Source organism: Sciurus vulgaris (assembly GCF_902686455.1).
Source record: "Sciurus vulgaris genome assembly, chromosome: 10".
In the NCBI taxonomy this organism is placed as follows: Eukaryota; Metazoa; Chordata; class Mammalia; order Rodentia; family Sciuridae; genus Sciurus; species Sciurus vulgaris.
Genome location: NC_136470.1, coordinates 128,962,516 through 128,975,125, shown reverse-complemented (window position 1 = coordinate 128,975,125; position 12,610 = coordinate 128,962,516). Strand labels below are relative to the sequence as shown.

General features: G+C 42.6%; 1 protein-coding gene across 3 annotated transcripts in view; it reads right to left on the bottom strand.

The window, feature by feature from the left end:
* PLS1 (plastin 1) overlaps positions 1 to 12,322 on the bottom strand; it is a 114,484-nt gene extending 102,162 nt beyond the window's left edge. For 2 of the 3 annotated variants that reach the window (XM_079101087.1, XM_079101089.1), the window contains exon 1: positions 12,197 to 12,322. The gene's annotated coding sequence lies outside the window, so the exon portion shown is untranslated. Of the gene's footprint in view, positions 1 to 10,685; positions 10,854 to 12,196 lie in introns of all 3 variants that reach the window. The other variant, XM_079101088.1, reaches the window with a different exon arrangement.
* Between the last annotated feature and the right edge of the window lie 288 nt (positions 12,323 to 12,610).

The following is a 12,610-nucleotide window of genomic DNA, read 5'->3' as shown; positions in this document are numbered from 1 at the left end:
CCAAATAGCTGGGATTAAAGGCATGAACCTTCATACCTGACTTCTCTTTTTCCTTTCTTTTTATTTTCCCCCTGAGATGGGGTCTCTGTTGCCCAGTTAGTTTGGAACTTCTGCAATCCTGGGATGGAATCTTCCAGTTTTGGTCTCCCAAACAGCTGGACTACAGGTGCACACCACTGTGCTCAGCTCTCACTTCTTATCTGACTACTATTAAAACAATAAAAGATACTTCAAAAGGAATATGACCTTGATTTATATTTGTCAGTTTATTTTAGGGTTGCATTATCTCCAGGTAAAGCATTATTTTATATATTATTTTATTCATTACTAGAACTAGTTCAGAATACATACAAAACTACAACAGTCCTTAATATTTTAAATTCAAGTTATCTATTAATGCTTAAACAAGTCTATAGTATCAAGGTTGTCTGTCAATAAAACACAGATATAGGAATAATAGTACAGTCGTCCCCCCTTATCTGTGGAGTGTATGTCCCAGGGTCCCCAGGATACCTGAATCCATGTATTTAAAAAAAAAAAAAAAAAACAACTATGGAATTTTTCTTATGTATACGTACCTATGATAAAAGCTTATTATAAATTGCTTAACTTACAAGTTAACATAAATTGGTAAGAGATATACAAAGAGCAATAGAATAACAGTATCTTATAATAAAAGTTATGTGAATATGGTTTTTGTCTTTCTCAGAATATCTCAGTGCATGGTGCTCACCCTTCCTGAGATAATGTGGGCTGGTATAATGCCTATGTGAGGAGGGGAAGCAAGGTGAAGGACATAAGCATTCTGATGTAGCGTTGGGCTCCTTCTGACCTTCTCCACTGATACCCCAGAAGCTATTCTGGGGAGCAGGATGAGATCCTGCACCACTCAGCTCCATCTCAGGAGGTGGAATCATCCATTTGTCCAAAATATCCACGCTGAAGACGCTACCCACCCATTACTCACTTAGGAGTCATCTTAGTGACCAGACTGACTGTCGAGGGATTGCAGGACTTGAGTTTAAGTAACCCTCAGAATAGCATGCAATTTAAAACTTACAACTCATTTCTGGAATTTTCTATTTCATATTTTTGGACCACAGCTGACACCAGTAACTGAAACCACAGAAAACAAAACCACAGATAAGGGGGTTAGTAGTACAGTCTAAAAATAAGGCGTCATGGACCTAAAGTCATTTAAGCAAGAAGCTACAATGTACTAGGATACGGCACAGTGAGAGAGCCAGTAAGCGTAGAGTCACCTGCACATTAATTCATTTCTTTCCTCCATTCAACAACTTATTGGGAGCCTACTATATATCAGGCAATGGGGCACAAAATGAAAAAGATACACAGGCCAATGCTCACACCCAATGTGGCCACAGGACTTAATAAATAAACGTTAATATAGATTTAGACTTGAAATATGCATGGTATCTTTTTATTTTACATATTTATTGAATCCATAACTAAGCAGAAGGGAGAAAAAAAAAAAAAAAGGCAAGGTTCAGATAAGCTGAATGACTTCAAGATTCTCCTACCCAAAGAACCTCTCGGCTGTGGACTTGGGTAAGAAAGGTGAGTCAGTCACCTGGGTCCCAGATACTCACCAGTTGTCTCTTCTGTTAGTCACCAGCACATAGGAGTACCAAGGTGACCACTGCTGACACAAATCTACCTTCTTCCTTACCACATTGTAGCTCCTCAGAACAAGATACTTTTTAGGGGTTGATTCCCAAAATCTCCAGTGAGACACAGATGCCTTTCCTTTCTGTGGACATGGCCCAAACGAGATGAATGGAAAGGACTGCCCTGGTCTTACGGCCCTCTACTCCCCAGAGACTAGCTCTTCCAGTAAGAAATTTATAATTAAAGCAATTCTGAAGAGACACCACACTGCCATTCACCCTTATTTATTTTTTTATTTTTGTAGTTGTAGAGGGACAGCATGCCTTTATTTTATTTGTTTATTTTTATGTGGTTCTGAGGATGGAACCCAGTGCCTCGCACATGCTAGGCAAGTGCTCTACCACTGAGCTATAGCCCCAACCTTCACCCTTACTTGTTTTTAAATTTTTTAAAAATGTTGATAGACCTTTATTTTATGCATTTACTTATTTGGATGCTGAGGATCGAACCTGGTGCCTCACACATGCTAGGCAAGTGCTCTACCACTGAGCCATACCCCAGCCCCCACCCTTACTTTTCACCATGGAATCCTTAGCACTTGAAGTCAGCTTGAGAGCAACTGCTTGGGACCCATATTTATATCCTTTGTTTTAACTTTTAAATGTCCTTGTCTTCCAGAACCCCCCAGAACAAGTACTATAATCACTAGCCCCAGTGATTTATTTGTTTATTTTTAAATACCTTTATTTTATTATTTTAATATGGTGCTGAGGATCAAACCCAGTGTCTCACACATGGTAGGTAAGTGGTCTACCACTCAGCCACAACCCCAGTCCAATTTATTTATTTTTGTCTCTATAATTTGTCTCTTGGAAATTGCAATTGGTTGTCCTTTTTATATTTCACATAGTGTTGAAAGACAAATAATTACTTATTACCAATAATAATTACTTTTCCCAAGCCTGGAAGATGCTTGATATACACATATTAAAATCTGAGCCAGAAAAAAAAAAAGCATTTTAGATGTCTTTTCAAGATGGTATTGGGGGCTGGGGAGATAGCTCAGTGGGTAGAGTGCTTGCCTTGTAAGCACAAGGCCCTGGGTTCAACCCCCAGCACCCAAAAAAAAAGGTATCAACTATAGTTCAGTACATTGTAAGGATCAGGTTACCTCCTCCTCAGTGTTTTCAGAGGGACCAATAGTCAGGGTAAGCCTGAGATAAGCCTATAACTCAATACTACCTATTGAATAAAGTCCAAAACCCACAACCTCCTCCTCTAAGATGGTCCACAATCCAGCCCTAATATATCTTTCCAATTGCACCTTCCTATATTTTCCAAATGAACCAGAGTTCTCACCACTGGACAAACCTGCTCTCCTACCACCAGAGGATCCATTGCCCCTTTGTCTGGAATTCTCTTATTAGACCCTGCTCGGTTTCTAATATGATTTGAGTGTGTTCCTCAAAGGCTGGAAGACTGGTCCCCAGAATGACAGTGTTGAAGTAGTGGAAACTTAAAGAGGTGGGGCCGAGTTCAAGGAAATCAGATAAGGAGAAAACTACCCCAGAAAGGATTAATGGTGGTCTCATGGAGTAGGTTTGTTCTCCTGAGTCGGTTTAGGAAGACAGGCCACCCTATGTGCTTGGCCCCTTCTGCCATGACAGGTGTTTCCCGCCATGTTGTGATACAGCCAAGGGGGCCTGTACCAGAGCTGCCTGATCTTGGACTTTCAGCCTCTAAAACTGTGAGCCAAATGAGCCTCTCTTCTTCATAAAGTACCTAACCTCTTATTTTTTATAGCAACAGACCAAACTCTACCCAGTAAGCATCTGCCCACCCTTTAATGCCTAATTCAAATGCCCCTCTGCCTTTTTTTTTTTTTTCTTTTAATCTACACATATGCTCCCTCATTTCGGATGCTTTACAAAGATGCATAAAAACATCAAAGGACATCATAAAATCAGCATCCCCTCAACTCTGCCCTGCCATACTGTTACCATAGAAAGTGAGCTTTCCATTTCAGTCCTATCCTATTTCATTTCCATCTATTCTAACAGCAATTAGCATCAGTGTCCGTGTTCCGTAGCCTCCTACGAGACTACGGATACTCTGGGGGCAGAAAAAGTATTTCCTGTAGTTGTGTGAGTCCTACTCCTTAGCTCAGAGTTTATGTCTGTTTCAAAAATATTTATTGAATGAAGCTCAATATTAATCTAGAATAACAAAATTAAATCCAAATGCATATCCCTTGAACATAATACTCATTTATGCTTGGTTTGCGTCAATTCCTAACATCTGGCTGATGTTGGCAGTTCTGCTTCCTACAAGAAAAGGGTTGGTTTCTTGAGAAAACTGACCATCAGACTCAGCATGACCTGGGAATGTGTTAAAATGTACGTTCTTCAAACCTATCTCAGACCTAAAGCATAGAAACTCTGAGCTGGTACATGGTATACACCTGTAATCTCAGCTACTCAGGAGGCTGAGGCAGGAAGATCTCCAGTTAGAGGCAAGTTGGGCGACTTAACAAGACCCTGTGTTGAAAATACAAGAGGCTGGGGGATGTCGGTCCCTTGCAGACACCCAGTACTGCAAAAGGAGGGGGAGGATTAGAAACTGGAGTTTGGACCCAGCAACCTGTTTGTCACAGGCTCTCCAGGTAACCCCTACGCACCCTTCCATCTTAGAGCACGCGGAAGTACCTATAGCTTTCTGCAGGGTCGGAAGCACCTGTAGCTTCCTGTAGGGTCGGTTCTTTCTGTCACCATGCTTTCCCCCTGCTGTCCTTTTCTCCATGGAATGCTTTATTTATGCTTCCCTTTCAAGGTTCAGCACAGAAGTCACCTCCATCTTGAAGCCTTCTTTAATCACTGAACAGAATTAACTGCACTCTATTTGGGGTCCCTCTGAGCTTCACCCCACTGCTCACACATCACAGGCAGTTGTCCCTGTGCCTTGCCTCCTTCCTCTGACTGAGAACTCTAGTGCAAGGACCATGTCTCACTCATAGCCCTGACCCCAGCCCAGCTCCTTTTATCTTCTACAAGAAACTTTTGATTGACAAGGATGCTAGGGCATGCAAATCCTGTCTCCATACACTGTTGGTGAGGTCCTAAGTTTAGGGGACAGTTATTAAAGGCACCTCTGGCAACAGAGAAATCACTTACAGAGTTGAGGTTTACCCACAAAATGCATCCAGGATTTTTAAAAAATCATATTCAAATTTCACAGAGAAATTCTTTTCTCTGGTCAGAAGAAGAAGAGAATAGATTGGAAAAGCACTAAGAGTTCCATTAAAGTTTCATGAGTCAGAGACCCTATATGTGCCCTGCCTATCACTGCTCCCAATGCTAAGCCCTGAAATTTTTTCAAATGCTGAAATCAGAAGACACAGATATGAGTTCAGTCTCTGCCACTTCTATGGTTGGTAACCTTGAACGGGCAAGTCATTCTTGAAGTCCAGGTCACTTATCAATAAAGGCAGCAAGGTCAGAAAACTATTTTAATTATCTATACACACTCTACCTTCTCTGTCTTACAGTTTACTAATTGCTTTTACATTTACTGTCTTGTTTAATCATCAAACCCACCACTGAACAGAAGGGGTCAAAAACAATCTCAGACTTTGACTTCCCATCCATGGCTGCAGTCAGAGGTCAATGATTTCTGGTATCTAAGCTGTCAATTGCCTTAGGCTCATTTTAAAAAATTTGTTCTAATTGGTTATACGACAGTAGAATGCATTTTGATACACTGCACACAAATGGAACATATCTTCTCATTCGGTACATGGTGCCGAGTCACACCAGCAGTGTATTCATACATGCATACAGGGTAATAGTGTCTGTCTCATTCCACCGTCCTTCCCATCCACATTTGACTTTTCAAATAATCTTGTTCCCCTGATGGTAATTCCTGGGCATAACCTGGCTGTTTGAGGATTTAAAAAAAAGAAAAGTCAAGCAAATTGCTATTGTTGTCTTTCCAAAATTAATTCATTTGTATGACAACTTTTGCTAAAAAACATCACTGGGTTTTTGTGAGCTCATGTCACAGCTGGCACCTCACTGACCTAATAATACCTAAAACTCTAAGAACTGGGCCACTCTTGAAAACACTGTCTGGACCAAAAGTGTGTCCCAGTGAACTAAACCTGAGGAGAGAGAGAGAGAAGAGAAAACTGTCATCAGAAGAGAATTCTGTGAGAGCTGTTCAGTGAAAGAATGCAGAAGTCTTTGAGAGTTTGTTTTGTTCACAAAGGTTATAAACACTAACTTGATATCAGACTAAAGGTTCAATTATATACTAACTTGATATTGTCTTTCCACCAAATTATTGATGAGTAGCATTACACCCTCAGTAGAGACTCACTTATCAAACCTCAAAATTGTAGTTTGCATTGATTTTTATCTATAAACAGTAGACAGTACTTATATATTTATCATCAAGGACAAAAAATGTGGAAAAAAGAAATCAATATAGCCATAAAAGATGGTACTGAAGACTGCAAAATGAAATGAAAAGTCTACCCAGGTCATCGATCATTCACCATACATGAGTCATAAATGAACTTTCATTTTAATAATTTAATCTAGATTCTGAGTACTAGTTATGGAAAGGTGTGAACGTAGTCTGTAGTTTCTATCAAAAGCATTCAAATTGCTTGATCGGCCTCAATGTTAGGCCACAAACTGTCATGCAGTCACTCAGAGTTTACAATCATGGTAGGTATAAACTGACTCATGGTGGTCTGCAGAAGGCCCCTCACGAGCATTCACAGTAGAGGAAAGATTGAGACCAGCAGGTGTTGGTCCATGACGTGCCTGCTCTTTCTGCATGTAAGCAGATATCTTAAACCCAAATCTAATCCAAGTTCTATTTCGGCGGCAGTGCTGAAATCTCATTTCCTGGTTCTCCAAAAAGTTGAAGGAGGTTTTGTCAGCTTTTACAAATACATTTTAAAAGCATGTTATTTCCTGGAACCGGATCTTTCAACAAAATATTGTGCTTCTCAATAATCTGTTTTCTTCCAGTATTTTGAGTCAACCACACCCCCAATCCTCAGCTTTTATAATGGAGAAGCCCACAGGCACACCTTCTTCTATCTTACCAAGGCATCTACCCACACTAATATCAAAAGAGATAGTTTCTCATGTGTCAGCTTGTATCCACTGGAGACAGGCCCATGTGCCCTCAGTTATCTTCCAAAGATTCTTGTGGTTTTATAACTATGAGTTGCTCAAAAAAAAATCATAAAAGCTTAGCTTGTTATAAAGTTTAAAGTCTCCTTCCCAACTGGACTTTATGAACAAAGGTATTTCTAGCTCCTCTAGAAAATATTTTCTGATACAATAAATATTTTAAATAAGAGAAAAACTCTCCTAGTCATCTCTCAACCTTGGCCCCTTCTGTGTCCACAGTACTACTGAAGAGCACCTTGCTTTAACAGAAACAATGCTGCGTGAGTCTCACAAAAAAATGGCCAATGCGCAGGGTCACACATAGTAGTCCTGAAAAGAAATCAGATGACCAAAGTTGACACAGCCTCACATCTCATGTGACCTTATATAATAGCAAAGTTCCCAGCAATCAAAACTGTATAACCATTTTATAACCAATAAACCTGTGTGCAGCACAAAGGCCTCTTTCTCTTCCTTCCTGCTTTTTATCATCACCCAGCATAAAATGATGCATGGGAACTGGATGATGTGATGAGTTTGGGGATACTGAGATAGGTGAAGGGTGGAGGCCACAGCACCTGGCCCCTCCTTTTATATCCGGGGCACAGGCTCTGGGAATACACAGATCCACTAGGGAGGGGTAAGGGGGGGGAAGCAGAACCAGGAAATGGAAGCAGCTCAGGCAGCCAGGAGGCAAGAACCTCTCACCAGGGTTCCATTTTGAGACTTCCAGGAGAGGGTAAGCTCCCCATGTAGCTAGGTTCACCAGGAGGAGGAAGAGGAGCACAATTTCTCTTGGCTCATTTCCATGGTCAAGTCTGGGGCCTGGCAGTAGGGCCTCTAAATATTTGTCTCTGACCGGGCGCCTTCCCTGAGATACCCATGCCCACCTTCAACTAGTCCACACTGACTTCAGAACTCTAATTTTAAGGATTCTCCCTGGGGGTTTATGACCAGAGTTCAAGGGCCTGAGACCTGGGTCAGGACCCACAGATATTCCTGGAGCTTCCAGCAGTGAATTCTAACACCCTAGGGGAAGAATCCTTACAATCTCGAAGAGTTCCTAGGCTCCTACACAAGGTGAATTCCCCACCCCCAATTCCAGAGACACCCCATGGATCACCACCAGCTCACCCCATACCACCCCCAGCTCCACCCCAAATGAGAGTAGAGACAAATCAGAAAGTGTTTCAATGGGGTGTCAAAGAAAAAACTGGTGTCTCCATCTCCAGGAATGCTTCAAAGGAAAAGCAGATAAAGACTAAATGGAATGAAATGTCAGAAAGATATTCCTCACTGTTCTTCTGTTTCTTGGATTAAATTCTGGCTCACAGAATGTTAGAAGTTTCACCTGCTAAAACTTGTGGCCATTCTAAGCTTGTGTTAGAGTAACCACAGACAAGGATATTTGATTATTTGAGCTCTCAGTGCCTGCAGTCAGATAGGCCTGGGGTCAAATCTCAGCTCAGCCACATGTCAACAGGGTGAACTCAGACAGGTGACTTTATCTAAGCTTCAGTTTTCTCATCCATAAAAAGAGAGTAATAATTGCGCCTATTTCAAAGGATGGTTTGTAAAGATTAAACGACATATTGCTTGTAAAATATTTAATATAATGTTGGGTCCATGGAAAGTATTTTATAAAACCAGTTACCAATACAATGTTACTATTATCTTGAGAAAGTTACATGATATAGTCCACATACCTGTGGCCATCCTAAACTTTAGGATGTAATATTTGGGCATTTTTGAAGTATATGGAAAATTAATTTCAACATACTGCCTGATTTTGCATTTGTCTAATCAGTTTTCACTAATGTAATGATAAAAAAAATTTAAAAGATAATCCCTTTTTAACTAGGCCAACCCTTCCTTCCCCTGCTAACCATTTCAAGTGCTTTCAGACTGTCCCCTCAACTGCTCTCTCCTTGACACTTTTACAAAAATAGACATCATTGCCTACCAAAAATGAAGAAGGCAATCGATCCCTGCGAATTTCAATGGAAAGGAACACAGGACAGCTCCCCCGCATCCCCAGCTGCCTGCAGCTCAGTGGAAAGGGTGTTTTGATTTGCAAAACAGCTATTTGCAACATCTGTTCCAAGCAAACAAATATCCCAAAGCACCTCTTGAACTGGGATTTGGGGTTCAGAAGCACTGCCTTCTGTTTTTCCAGGTACAGTCTGATCACAATTCCCTTCCTCTGTCTCCCCGATCCCATTCCTGGGCCACAAGCACCACCCTGCAGTGCCACGCTCCCCAAGACCACAGCTCATCACCTCCGGACAGTGTAGAATGTCCTGTATATACTCTCAGTCTACGAACTTTGGGCCAACCTATTTGTCTTCTGCCTCTGACAAGCTAAGCTACCAATGACCTTCCAGACTCTTCCTCAACATCCCCTTGTGCAGACTCCCAGGTACCCAGCCCGACCACCCCCACACTGTATACTCAGTTTGGAATGGGCCAGTCCCCTTGTGTGTCATCTCTTCCAATGATATGATACAGACATTCTCCCATCAGCCACCAAATGTCCTCCTTTTGATTTCTGAGGGGTTTTGATACACAGAACATCTTGCAACCTGGACTATCTAGTCACCAACTCAAATTAATTTTAGCGTCAATAACCTGGACAAATAAGGGTTAAGGAAAGAAGTTGGGGCCTAGTAAAGAAGAAAGTTGAACAGACCTCTGGCTATGCTACTAACAAGCTCAGTTAAGTATACCTCAGTTCCCCCTCTATTCAGAGAGGGGACGGTTCAGATAAAGTGCTACCTACCAGCTCTAAGATCCTGACTGTTCACCGGGCTTGTGCCAAAATACACTGACTTATTTATTCATGCAATGATTATTGAGTTCTAATACTGCAAAGCAATGTGCCCAACATTCTGAGGATCACAGTATAAGTATCATCCTCTAGAAAGGGAAAAAGACCATTACAAGGACAACCATAAGAGGCAGAAGAGATGTCCCAATCAGAGGTGCTAATAAAATAAAAAGATTATTATAAGTCCATTAATAACACTCCAAACTTGCAACTAAAATAATTTTCAACACATCTTTCCTCCTTTGAATATAGTCTTTCACCAAATCTTCTTTCTTTACTTTTTTACTTTTTTTTTTTTTTATACTAGGGATTGAACCATTGAGCTACATCTTCAGCCCTTTTTATTTTATTTTAGATAGGGTCTCGCTAAGTTGCTAAGGATGGCCTCAGACTTGAACTTCTCTTGCCTCAGCCTCCAGCGGTCTTGGGATGACAGGTGTGGGCCCCCATGCCCAGCCCTGTACATCAGTTCTTAAATCTGTGCTCTCCACTCTGCATTAACAAGTCACATGCTTAATTCAAGCTCTGAACAACTGTTCACCATTGTATTTCTACCCTCGTCTCCAGAACTTCTTAACAAAATATAAGAATCACGCTATCTGACGGGTTTGACTCCATCTGTCTTGCTACCCCTCTGAGGTGGCCTCCCCTGTGTGTCAGAACACCCACATCAAATCCTTTAGAAAACCATGGGCACTTCATTCTCCTTCCTACAAACAGTGGCTGAGAATATACTCTGTACTTAGGGCTTGGTGGGATGTTTAAGTCATGGGCTTTAACCTTCAAGAGTTCACACAACCTAACAACTTCCTGGTCAGAGAACGAGGATGCATATTAAAATATAATTCATAACACCATCCACAGTGGGGATTATCAGCCATACAGACAACAGTGACAAATACTATAGGGTTCTAAAGAGGGAGAGGGGCTGGGGAGATAGCTCAGCTGGTAGAGTGCTTGCCTCATAAGCACAAGGCCCTGAGGTCGATCCCCAGTACCGCAAAAATAAATAAATAAATAAAAATAAAGAGGGAGAAACCACTTACAGCTGCAGCAATCCAGGAAGGCTTCCAGGAAGAGGTCACAGCTGAGAAACACCTTGCAGCACGGGCAGCAGGGAGGAAGGCAAGCAAGCATTCCAGGACAAGGAAGAAGGACAGTTTGGTTTCAAGACCAGCAAATTGGCAGGTGGGGCTTGAGTGACAGGACGCTTCCTGAAAGGAGTTTACAAGGTACCAGCAAGCTAAGTACTAGAAACAGCTAGTTTTCTGCTCCAACCAGACTACATAAAAAGGTGGAAAGGAGTTTACTAACCTGTTCAAAGGATGAGAAGTTTCAGCAGGGAGAGTAAAAAGATCCCTGAAATCAGAAAACCTGGTTCCCAGGCCCAGCTTTGCCAGTGAGGGGCTTGGGTGACCACAGCAAGTCATCTAACCTCACTGGGCTCAGTTTTCTCGTTTGTAAACTGAAGCAGTTGAACTGGCTGACCTCGAAGGCCCCTGCAGACCAAAACTGGACCAACTGTATATTATTTCTGCCATTAAAACATTCATCATGGGGGAAAGTAGGAGGAGAAATATCCCCTTTCTCCAGGTTTCTCTTCCTGAACTTGAATTTTCTTTTTTGTACTCTGTGGGTACCTCACACATCACAAAGTTAACTTTACTATAGAATTTCACTACAGAATTCAGTTTAAAGAAGAGCTAATTCCAAGGGAGAGGGAGATGCAAAGGCATTTGCTTTCTTCCTGACATCTAAACGGTGTTCAGTTTGCCTTCTGTCCTGAAATTGTGCTTATGGCTCACAAGGTTCCCCAAGAAATTTGTGCAGCACAGCTTTAACCTCCTACAAGTGTATCCAACACCGCAGCCCAGAGGTAAAATATATAATCATAGAAGCCATAAAATGTGACAGGAGAAACAACGGATGAAAGATGAGAACTCCTTTAATAGTACCAAATGAAGATTATATATATTTAAAAAAAGTAATGTTGAAGGTAAAGGGGGTGTGATTTTGCAAAGTCTGCACTTTAAAATGCAGCTGAAAGTAGAAAAGTTTTTGGCACTGAAAATCGCTGAAAACTGACATTTCTTATGCCGCATCCAGAGGCCCCCATGCTCCAGGAAAGACACCAAACCCAGAAAGCACGGATGCAATTTCATTCTAGCCCTATTGATCCTATGCACCAAAAGGCCAAAGGCAAATAAATCAGTCACAGAATTCAAACGAAAGAGACTGATCCAGAAAGTCCCGGGAGCAGGCACCTAAAGTTTAAAACAGAAAACTTAATTAAACGCCTTACTTTATGCGGAGAATCATAACGCACTTCTCATGCACACTTTTAAACACTGTAAATACACGATCTAACACCTGCGGGCACTTCTTGCTGCCCCAAGTGGGCAGAGCACGCCCGGAGAGCGGCCGGCGCCGCACCGCACGGCGGGAGACGCAGGCAGCGAGGAGCTCCGAGACGGCCCCGAGGAAGGCACGCTTTGCTTTTCCTCTGTCGGTCCTGCCTTCCTTTCGGGCCCCACTCCCGCATCCCCGCGCCTGGTACCTGCTGCGATCGTACTGCAGCTCCGGCTGGGGATCCCAGCGCCCGCAGGTCGACTCTGCGGCTCTCTCTCCGCGCCCGCCTAGTTGCTGCGCTCGCCCCTCTGCGCATGCGCGGCCGGCTTCCCGGCCCGCACTCTCAGAATCCACTTGCCGGGTTTTGGCCGCAGCTTTCAGGGAGGGGACGCGAGGCCAAGAACCGGGGTTCTGGTAGAAAGTGAAGAAGTTGCAGGTGCTGGGAGAGGCGAGGAGTAGAGGTGGATGGGCTCCGCAGCACGTTGTCCCTGCCACCCACCCTTCACCAAGCCCAAAGATGACCGTCTACAGCCTTGGAATGAGTTTAGCACGGCGGTTCTCAAACTTGAATGTGAACCGACATCACCTGGAGGGCTTGTTAAAATAGACTCCACACACCCAG